Here is an 11,504-nt window from a genome sequence, read left to right on the forward strand (position 1 = left end):
TGCTGCTGGTGCTGGTGCCTGCGCTCCTGTGGCTCTCCTGCTCCGACAAGACACTCTAGCCCAGATGGCCTGAAGAGAGTCCACCACGAACCTCTGAAAGTCTCCCAGGTCGTGCATAGGGATGTCCGGGATGTTCGGGAAGTCGGGAAGAGGAGGTGCCTGTGCGTCCCGAGCTCTGGTACGGCGAATGCTGGGAGGTCGGCGTGACATGTTCCGCGGGTTGCAGAGGAATGCCTCGTCTGGCATGCATCGAAGCTGCTCCACGTTATTGCCGAAGTCAGTGATCCTCCTATCTGGTAGGGGTAGAAGGCGATGCTCGTCGCGGATCCTGAAACGCCAGAGCTTCCCTTCCTCGAGCCATAGCGGGTGCACCAAGTGCTGCTCGTCGAGGAAGGCGTGGTCGCGGTCGGCAGAGTGAGAGTCGAGGCAGATGCCGAGATACTGGAAAATCGGGGTCAGAAGACTCCCAACTGTCTCCTTCTTGTTCTTACCCTTGCTGGTGAAGGGCTTCTTCTTCAGCTCCACTAAGTGCGCGGCAAAGACAGCTCCGAGGTTCGGCGGGCTTACCTCGCCGTCCTCGTCCAACTCAACCAAATCCACCAGGCCGTTCACTGCACAGAAAAGTAACGTGAGCTCCTTTATCCTGACCTTGTTGGGCTCCATCTTGCAAACCAGTGTGTTTGCAAGGAGCCGTAGGAAGTAGCGAAGTGCAGGATGGCGGATGTCTGATAGCACGGCCTTGTTCGAGTCCCAAACTCCTGTGCCGACGATGTCCCAGAATCTGTCGAGGTGTGAGAAGGGTGGGACCGTGTAGGAGGCGATGCTCTCATCGAAACCGTAGATGCGGCAGAGCTCGGAGATAGTGATCCTGTAGCGTGTCCCTCTGGCCAAGAAGGTCAAAGTGCCATCTCCCGCTACTCTCGCAGCTGAAGTCCTGTAGGTGACCTCGACAGTGGCCATGAACTGGCGGACGAGATCGGGGTAGAGGTCGTAAGCGCGAGAGGGCATGGTACCGAGGCCTAACTGTGTGATCATGTCCTTAACATCTCCCTCGATCCCGAGTTTCTTCAGGATGGGTCGGTCGAGGAATTTGGTGGGCTCGATAGAGACTCCCAGCCAGGCATTGTAGAAGAGGCTGTTGTAGTCGTCCCAGTTATCGGACAGAGGACGCTGACGGCACTCGTTGCTGTTGATCGCTGCCTTAGGATCATCATAGCCCGGGACATCGAATGGTGTGTCTTCGGCGCGAGGCCGTGGGTGACGCTGTGGGTTGGAGGAGCTGCTAGTCTCGTCGAACCTCCTTTTCGACCGGAGTTCTCTGTTTCGCGTGTTTGTCTCTGAGCTGCTCATCTGAAACCAAGAAGAAAAGAGGATTAGTATTGTCGATAAAATGTAATATCGATCGATGGGTTGTACTGAACATCGATCGATATCATTGTGTCGGAACAATCAGACAAGAGAGCATCGGTCGATGCGAACAAGTTCATATCGACCGATGTCGAATCGCAAAACCTGCAAAATCACTCAACTCCAAATCGCGTTTATACGAATCGAAAGGCATGGAAATCACAAACCGAACTCTAGATAAGCAATATGAACTACAAAAACATCTCTCAATCACACTAAATCAAGCGTTCTAATCCAACTTAAAACGAAAACCCTAATTTTTCAAAAAATTGAAAATTTCGAGTGCATACCTTGAATGTTGATTTCGGGAGTGGATTTAACAGTTACAGAGTGAAAAACCGAGTGAATTTAGGCGAAGAACGGACGAAATCCGTCAAGAATCGAGAGAGAAAATGGGTGTTTTTGTTTTCGGTTTTCGATTGTGAGTGTGGAAGAGGAAGTGGGCTGATATCGAGTGAAATAAGTGTTAAAACCGTCGATATGCCCGCATCGATTGATGGCAGTAATGCCTCGTCGATCGATGTCCTCTTTAAAGACAAATTCTAATTTCTAAATTTTCTAAATAATGCTAATATTAAGAAATACGGAATTTACTATTAATGCTAGTAAATATAATTTATTAATTTTAATTAATGATTTTTAAATTATTATATTTATTATATTTTTTTATAAAAATGGGTTGCCTCCCATTCAGCGCTTAATTTTTAAGTCTTTAACTCGACTTCCTGATTAAACTAATTATCAGGTTCATACAGCACCATGGGCACCTTCGCTGGTGGTTTTGCCCAATAATGCTTAACTCGTTGGTCATTCACCGTAAATTCCTGGCCTTTATCGTTTTGTAAGGTGATAGCTCCGGAGGGTTGAACGTTCGTTACGGTGAAGGGTCCAGACCAACAGGATTTTAGCTTTCCAGGAAATAAAGTTAATCGAGAGTTATAAAGGAGGACTTGATCATCCGGTTCGAAGTGCCGGGATATGATCTTTTTATCGTGATAAGCTTTAGTCCTTTCTTTATAGATTTTTGAATTTTCGAAAGCTAAATGTCTGATTTCATCAAGCTCGTTAAGCTGGATGAGTCTCCTTTCTGCAGCTGGTTTGATATCAAAGTTCAAAAGTTTGGTAATCCAAACTGCTTTATGTTCCAGTTCGACTAGTAGATGACATGATTTGCCATAAAGGAGGTGGAATGGTGTTGTTCCTAACGGCGTTTTGTAGGCGGTCCTGTAGGCCCAAAGTGCGTTATCTAGTTTTCTAGACCAATCTTTTCTGGAGGTGCCTACGGTTTTCTCTAAGATTTCCTTAATTTGCCGGTTAGAGACTTCTACTTGTCCACTAGTTTGTGGGTGGTAAGGTGTAGCTACTCTATGATGAACACCATTCTTTTTAAGCAATCTATCAAAGATTTTGTTAATGAAATGAGTTCCACCGTCACTAATGACTACTCTTGGAACTCCAAATCTTGGAAAGATTACACTCTTGAAGAGTTTAATAACCACAGATGCGTCATTGGTAGGAGAAGCTACTGCTTCGACCCATTTGGATACGTAGTCTACAGCGACTAGTATATATTTGTTTCCATATGAAGACGGGAAAGGTCCCATAAAATCGATACCCCAGCAATCAAAGACTTCAACTTCAAGAATGAACTTCTGTTTCATTTCGTGTCTTTTGCTGATTTTTCCACGTCTTTGGCATCTGTCACATTGGGTTATAAATGCATGGACATCGCGAGAAATGGTTGGCCACCAAAATCCTGCTTGGAGAATTTTCGAAACCGTTTTAAAGGTAGCAAAACGTCCTGCATAATCAGCTCCGTGACATTGGTAAATAATGTCTGGAATTTCAGCTTCGGATACGCATCGTCTGTATATGCCATCAGAACAATGCTTATAGAGGTAAGGTTCATCCCAATGATAGCGTCTTACTTCTCTGAAAAATTTCTTCCTCATATATCCCTTGAGTTCGTCTGGCTCAACCTCAGCTGCCAAATAGTTAACTATGTCGGCATACCAGGGTCGGTTATTTGGGTTTCTACCAATCGCGTTTACCTCCCGTTGTGATAATTCCTCAGGTGTGAGATTAATCTCATCACCGGAAACATTAACTTGTAAACCGAAGTTGATCTTAATAGACGGGGGTTCGTGATTTTGGTTATCGGGGAGATGAGAAATTACATCAATCTCGTCATCGATCGATGTATCACAAAGTGAATCGAACGATATGCCATCTCTCTTATCGGTCGATAGATCTTCAGATGTGAGAGATATTGACCGACGAAAGATGTATCTATGTGTGCAACATTCTGTGGGAAATAAATCGTCTATAGGGACATCATCCTCTATCCTTATCCTAGAAAGATGGTCAGCGACTCCATTATCTACTCCTCTCTTATCCTTAATCTCAATGTCAAACTCTTGGAGTAGTAGAATCCAGCGTATGAGTCGAGGTTTAGCATCTTTCTTTTGCATTAAATATTTAATGGCAGCGTGATCAGTGTGAACTATCACTCGTGAGCCAATCAAGTATTGACGGAATTTTTCAAAAGCGTAAACTACAGCCAATAGTTCCTTTTCTGTTGTTGCGTAATTCCGTTGTGCTTCATCAAGCGTGCGGCTGGCGTAGTAAATGGCATGTAGCTTTTTATCTTTCCTTTGGCCTAGAACTGCTCCAATTGCGAAATCACTCGCATCGCACATGATTTCGAAAGGAAGATTCCAGTCGGGGGCTTGTACGACGGGGGCAGTGATAAGGGATTTCTTTAAATTTTCAAAAGCTTTCATGCATTTGGGGGTAAAATCGAATCTAATATCCTTGCATAGTAGGTTATTTAAAGGTCTAGCGATTTTGCTGAAGTCCAGTATAAATCTCCTGTAAAATCCGGTGTATCCGAGAAAACTTCGCATGTCCTTAACAGTTTTGGGTGGAGGTAAACTGGTCATTACTTCAATCTTAGCTCTATCGACCTCTATTCCAGCGGCGGAAACCCTATGTCCTAACACTATTCCATCGTTTACCATGAAATGGCATTTTTCCCAGTTTAGGACAAGGTTCTTTTCTTCGCATCTTTCCAATACTTTTCATAAATTGTCGAGGCAACTCTTAAAATCTGATCCATAGACTGAAAAGTCATCCATGAATACCTCCATGAAGTCTCGATCATATCTGTAAAGATTGACATCATACAACGTTGGAAAGTAGTGGGGGCGTTACATAGATCAAATGGCATTCTGCGATATGCGAAAGTTCCATAGGGGCATGTAAACGTTGTCTTTTCTTGATCATCCGGGTGTATAGAAATTTGGAAAAATCCGGAATATCAATCAAGAAAACAGTAATACTGGTGATTAGCTAATCTCTCCAGCATCTGATCAATAAAGGGAAGGGGAAAATGGTTTTTCCTAGTAGCGGCATTCAATTTCCTATAATCAATGCACATCCGATGACCAGTAACGGTACGAGCCGGAATGAGTTCGTCCTTTTCATTCTTCACTACAGTGATACCTCCCTTTTTGGGTACAACATGTACGGGGCTTACCCATTTGCTATCCGAAATAGGGTAAATAACTCCAGCATCGAGGAGTTTTATAATTTCCTTTTTAACTATTTCCTTTAAATTCAGATTCAATCTCCTTTGCTGTTCTGTTGACGTTTTAGCATCATCTTCCAAGTTAATCCGATGCATGCAAAGATCGGGAGAGATTCCAGGAATGTCATCGAGATAATACCCGATCGCTTTCCTGTACTTGCGTAATTTATTCAGCAATAAAGCAAGTTCTCCGCTAGTGAGATAGGCGTTGACAATAACAGGGTAGGACTGGTCATAAAGGTAAGCGTACTTAAGACCGCTGGGTAGAGGTTTTAATTCTACCTTTGGTGCTTTATCTTTAGACCTATTTGATTGCGAGGGAGGTTGTCGATCGACGGTATCTTGAAGGTATCGATTGATGACAACTTCAAAATCGTCATTTTCTTCTACGTTTGCAACTTCGATGCCAGCGTCCATTAGTTGCATGTAGTCGTCTGTCCTATCTGATATGCTGAAAACTTCATTTTCCACGTGGTTAAGGGTGTCCTCTAAGGGATTGTCTGAACACATGTTTATTAAAGAGTCTCTTTCATCCTCAGAAACTTTTTCCACGTAGAAGGCCTGGTCATCTATTAGGGGTCGCTTAATCAGTTTTTCCATATCAAAAGTCATCGAGATATCCCCTATGTTCAAATTAATTCGTCCTTCTTTGACGTCAATGATTGCTCCAGCTGTAGCTAGGAATGGCCGACCCAGAATGAGGGGGTCTTTGGGTTCTTGTCTGTATTTCAACACAACAAAATCCGTAGGCACGATGCAATCGTTAATCTTTATGGGAACATCTTCAAGAATTCCTTCGGGTACCCTAATAGATCTATCAGCTAAAACCAGGGTAATCGGAGTTGGCATAAACTCTTTATATCCTAACGTCACTGCAACATAGTAAGGAATAAGGTTCACGCTAGAGCCGAGGTCACATAATGATCTAGGGAAGCGCGTGTCTTCTATTTTACAATCTAGGACGAAACTACCAGGATCTGATCTCTTCGTTGGAGTTTCTCCTTTAATCATAGCACTTACTTCTTCTGAAATCATCATCACGCTATGTTCTGCAATCAGATAGTTTGGAGATGTCATATCCTTTATATACTTCTTAATTGAAGGTGCTATTTTTATAGCATCACTAAGGGACATCTCGACAGTAATCTTATCTAAGGCTTTCTTGCAGATTGCGTTTTCTAATGATTTCTTAGTTTGCGTTTTAGGAGGAAAAGGGGGTAAATTTCTATAGACTCTTTCAATTATGGGCTCGGGTTGAGTAGACCGTCGATCGATGGGTTTTTCAGGTTGTCGATCGATGGTAGGTGTTTTGGGTCGATCGACGTCAGTTCCGTACTGTCGATCGATTTCATCCTCAATCTCCATATCTTCTTCTAGTTCTAAGTCTATTGCCTTTTCCTTAGCCTTTTCAGCGGTGGTTTTCCGGTTCTCTTGAGATGGATTTGGGTCAAGATCGTTAAGAAGAATAGGATGAGAGTTGCTTTTCCCGGTCTTGTCGGCGTCGTCAGGCTTTCCAACATCTGAGTTATTCCTCGTATCTGCTGCGAGGTTTTTCCCGCTGCGCAGCATTACGGCACTGACTTGACGTCTTGGGTTTAGATCAGTTCTTCCGGGAAGACATCCAGTGTCTCTCTTTATGGCAGTTGCAATCTCAGCTATCTGACCTTCTAATTTTCGGATTAGTTCTCCTAAAGAATCTGCTTTCTCCATCAATTCTCCATAAACCATATTTATCTTTCCGTAAAACTCCGATTTTGTCTTACGGTTGCCAGTAAGAGCTTGTCTGACATTGAACCTCTCTCTTCCGGTACGTGATTTTAAAGCAGTGTCATAAGTTTGGGTAAAGCTGTCGACATGAAGCACAGAGTAGGGATCAGAGCAGTTCGTTCCTTCATCCGAATAATCATCGGTGTCAGACAAAACGTTGTCGTCGATCTGGGCTATATGAGATCGGTGTTTGTTTTGAAGAAAGGAATGAAGGGATTTAAGGGAATTCTTAATTTCTATTAAATCAGAATTATCTTTTGGACTTGTAGTTTTTTCTATCTCTTCATCCATCTTTTCATAGGATCTTCCCGTTGTCATATTCTTGATAAGGCGTCTAGCTCCTTCGGGATTCCTAGTGATGAAATTTCCATCACTCGCTGTATCGAGTGTGGTTTTATAGCTCAAATTAACACCTCCATAAAAGATGTTAAGAAGTTGTGGTTCTGAAAAACCATGTTGGGGACATTCAAGTTCATAGCCTCTGAATCTTCCCCAGGCGTTTTTAAACGATTCGCGTGGACCTTGGCGAAATGTATAAATTTGTTTTATTACTTCCCAGTAGCGTTCATCAGTGAAAAATTCTCTAAGGAAGGCTCTTCTACTCTCTTCCCAACAAGTGAGTGATCCTGTTGCTAAACAGTTTAACCACCTGAGGGCCTCTCCTTCTAGGAAGAATGAGAATAGTTTGCAACGATCATATTCATCTGGTATTAATTCTTCCAAAGTTTCAATGTGATCTTGTGGGTGTTCTGGGAGAGATCCACAGAATGGGTTTTGACGAACCATACGGTAGTAATCTGCGTTAAATTTAGATTTCTTGGTATCGTCTCCTGGTATTTTAATAGCGGACCTATTGGAATAGGTCCTACCAGGATCAAGGTAGTCTTGTATGGACAATTTTATATCTTCACTTTTAGTTAAGGTGGAACTTTCCTTAACAGGGATTTCAGTCCCCTGTTCAGTTTGGCTAGTTTCATTACTCGTTTGACCATTTAGTTCTGTTTGGACTACTTTCTCATTAGTAGGCTTGGTAAGAGAAAACTTACCTGCTTCCGGCTGGGCAGTATCGATCGATGTCGGCAGCTCTGTTTCGATCGATTCTTCTGACTCATCGTCGCTCGATGGAAACGTGTCTCCGTTGATCGATGGTTGGTCGCGCTCTGTGTTCTCCATTCTTTGTGTCTGAGTTACAGATTAAGAAAGAAAACTTTAGCAAGATTTTCGGAATAAGTCTATACTAAATTCTAAATTAAATCTAATGGTAATAAGAATGAGTCCCCGGCAACGGCGCCAAATTTGATATCACTCAAATTACCCTAAAGAGTGTTACTCTCATCAAAAGAGGTTCAGATGTAGTACTTAGGGATCGAATCCACAGAGACTCTAGGATTACTCAACAAACTTAAATAATTAGAAATGAAGATAGACTAAAAAGTTTTAATAGTTTTAAAAGCAATAAATGATAAATCGAAAACAATAGTGATTCAATAGATTGAATTGAAGTGGTTTCAAGATTGGGAAAGCAGCTAGATTCATGCAATTCTCAGGTATAAAACGTATGCACTTAGTTTAGACTAAAGGGTTTGATGGTTTTCGAACTAAACAATGATTTAACCGGATAGGTTATCTTCGCTAGATCTCGGATCTCAACTGTCATATTTTGATCTCGAGAGAGTGTCGATCGATGTGACTTAATGTACATCGACCGATACACCTTTGTAACGATCGACCGACAGAACGATAGTTGCGTTGATCGACGGTTATTTTAGCGAGCTTTGCGAACGGGTTTAACTTGTTCTCTAACCTTCTCAGACCAACTGTCGCTTCGCCTGAGTTAGTTAGATCACGCAAATGGGTTCAGGTATTGAGGGAAAACGGTTAGTTGGACTCAATTAATCCTTAGATCTAAAATGAAGGTGATCAATCTCAATTTTAGCATTAAGTCCATAAGGAATGAAAGAACAATCAAAACACCTTTTTGATAGTCATATTAGCAGTACATAATTTCAACCATGGTGAGAAACCTAAATCTAACAATTGGTTTACTCAAACATATTCATGAGAGACAAAGTCATGATGGTGTGAAATAAACTCAAATGAAACATATAACACAAATAGATAGAGTAATAGAAATAAAGGAGTTCAAGATCTTCTCTGTTTTGCAGTCTCAGATCTATCTCTCCATTCCTAAGCTCTCCTAATGGTAGCCAAAATGCTCCTCTCCAAAACTAGGTTTTTTGCAAGTGTCTCCTAGAAATGATACAAAACCCTAGTACATATAGCCTATGATATACCTTGGATTTGACCCATTTTTATCCATGGTATATAAGTACTTTACTATATATATATATCTATGTTTTCTACTCTTCTAGGTATGTTTTCAGGTTCAGGTGCATTTCGGAGTAAAGCTATGACTTTGGAGCATTTTGGAGCTTAAAGGATATTTCACCCGAGCTGACCACTTAGAGGTCGACGAGAGGAAGAATAATCGATCGATGCGCATCAGTGCTGACGATCAATATCAGGAAATGCCTCGACAGATGAAGATTAATATCGATCGATGTACACAAGTACCATCGATCGATGTCGAGATACCAGACGCGATATTTTGGATTCAGCAGACTTAAAAACCAAGGCCAAGCCAAATTACCAAAATGCCCTGACGAGTTTTTAACCTAGTAGAATATATACTGCAAGTGTTTTAACGGCAGAGGGAGAGCTTTTCTTTCTAGACCTAGTTTTGTTACAAGTTTCATTTGGAGAGAAGATCACTTGTGATTGAAACTCCTTGTTTCTATTTCTTTTCATCTATTCTATGAGTTTCTATTTTTCTATTGATATGAATTGCTTTGCTATGTCTAAGTAGTTCAACTGTTAGATCCAGGGTTCAGAAAGGTTTGTGGGATTAGCCCCAAACTATAGATCTGCCTTGTTGTGATATTCATGATAGATTTGTATTCATTGCTTGTTTTAGCCTTGCTAACTACAACTTGATCATAGGATTGCATATTCAAGCACCCTTGTTATCCCATCCTGACATCTATCTATCATATTAGGATTGCTAGAGAGGGCTAACCGCCAATTTAGAATCTTAGTAGGGCATTTCATACTCGTGCATAGGCCTGGCTAGAACCCGTCGATCGATGTCCTCAACTGACAATCGATCGATGTTAGCAATGGTGTATCGGTCGACGTCTTAATAGACTATCGATCAACACTCTCTTGTGTCTGCATCTAACCGGTGAGACACAAGATCTAGTCTGTTAACCAGTGGTACATGCGACATCTGATCACTGAGTTAAGCGAATGAGCTCTAATATATCATGCATGCAACAGTTAGGCATCTATAGGAATTATAATCTCCAACACCTGAATAGTGGCCCTGCATCTAATATCATTTCCAACCTAAGTTACATTTATCATTTACTCGCTTGTTACTATTGCTATTTCATTAAAACATTACAACCTTTAGAATTAATAAACACTAGATTTAATTGTTCCCTAGCTCCTTGTGGATTCTATCCCTAAGTACTACATCTGAACCTCTTTTGATGAGAGTAATACTCCTTAGGGTAATTTGAGTGGTATCAAATTTGGCGCCGTTACCGGGGAGCTTTGATCGCCATTAGATTTAGTTTTATTGATTCTTATTCTTTTCTTTACCCCCTTTTCTAATAATCTTTCTTGTTTTTGTCTTTTCAGGTGCATGCCCAGCGGTACCAGAAGCAACAAGGAGAAAGACTTGCTGTTCTCAGACGATCCTGCTCATTTGGAACGCACCATCCGTAGAGGTCAACGTTCCACATCGCTCGACGCAACCACTTCGTCGTCGATCGATACGCACAATCAACCGTCGACAAACACCAGACCGTCATCGTCGATAGATCCCAATCGTTCGACAACGATCGATACTACACCGCGTACGTCGATCGATACCGTGTCGTCAAAAATGGTAAACATTATTATTTTAACTCAGGATGAGAACGGAAACCTGTATGACCAGGCCGGTCATCTGCATAATGCAACAGGTCAGAAAATAGATGCTCAGGGAACTGTAATCCCTGATGCTGATGCTACAGGAGCTGCTCAACCTGTAGATGAGGACGCTCGATCGAAACCACTGGCCGACTACAATCGCCCAGATGAGTGCTATTCCAACAGATCAGGTATTCGACTTCCGGAGATTCAGAAGCAGAATTTCGAGCTGAAGCCTCAATACTACACTCTCGTGTCGCAGATACCCTACTCTGGGTTACCGCATGAGCATCCTATGGACCATTTGGAACGGTTCAAGGATCTAATCGCTGCTATTCGGATTAGCTCCAACTATAGATTGCTAAGTTGTGGTATTCATTGATTGATTGTTCTTAATGCTTGTTCTAGATTAGCTACCTAGAATATTGAACCTAGGAATCTGCATGAGTCAAGCATCCTTGACCATCCAGTCCTGAACCTAATCTGTCATACTAGATAACTGGAAAAAGGCTACCGCTGAACTAGAAAGCTAATGAACATTTTCAAATTACGCCTAAGGCTTAACTAGAAGCATCGATCGATACTGTCTTCTGACAATCGATCGATATTTGTGAAAGGTGTATCGATCGATATCCCTATACGACCATCGATCGACACTTTCTTGTGATCAATATACGACTGTTGAGGTCCAAGATCTAGTTAGTTAACTAGTGAAACATTTCCATTGCTGATCACTGTGTCTAAGGGGTTGAGCTCTAATATATCA

The 11,504-nt window shown here is 41.9% G+C and overlaps 1 pseudogene; it reads right to left on the reverse strand.

Moving 5' to 3' along the window:
* Nucleotides 1–2,127: 2,127 nt before the first annotated feature.
* LOC125576724 lies at nt 2,128–8,476 on the reverse strand (annotated as a pseudogene).
* Nucleotides 8,477–11,504: the final 3,028 nt, after the last annotated feature.

The sequence above is a fragment of the Brassica napus genome, chromosome A7, assembly GCF_020379485.1.
Source record: "Brassica napus cultivar Da-Ae chromosome A7, Da-Ae, whole genome shotgun sequence".
In the NCBI taxonomy this organism is placed as follows: domain Eukaryota; kingdom Viridiplantae; phylum Streptophyta; class Magnoliopsida; order Brassicales; family Brassicaceae; genus Brassica; species Brassica napus.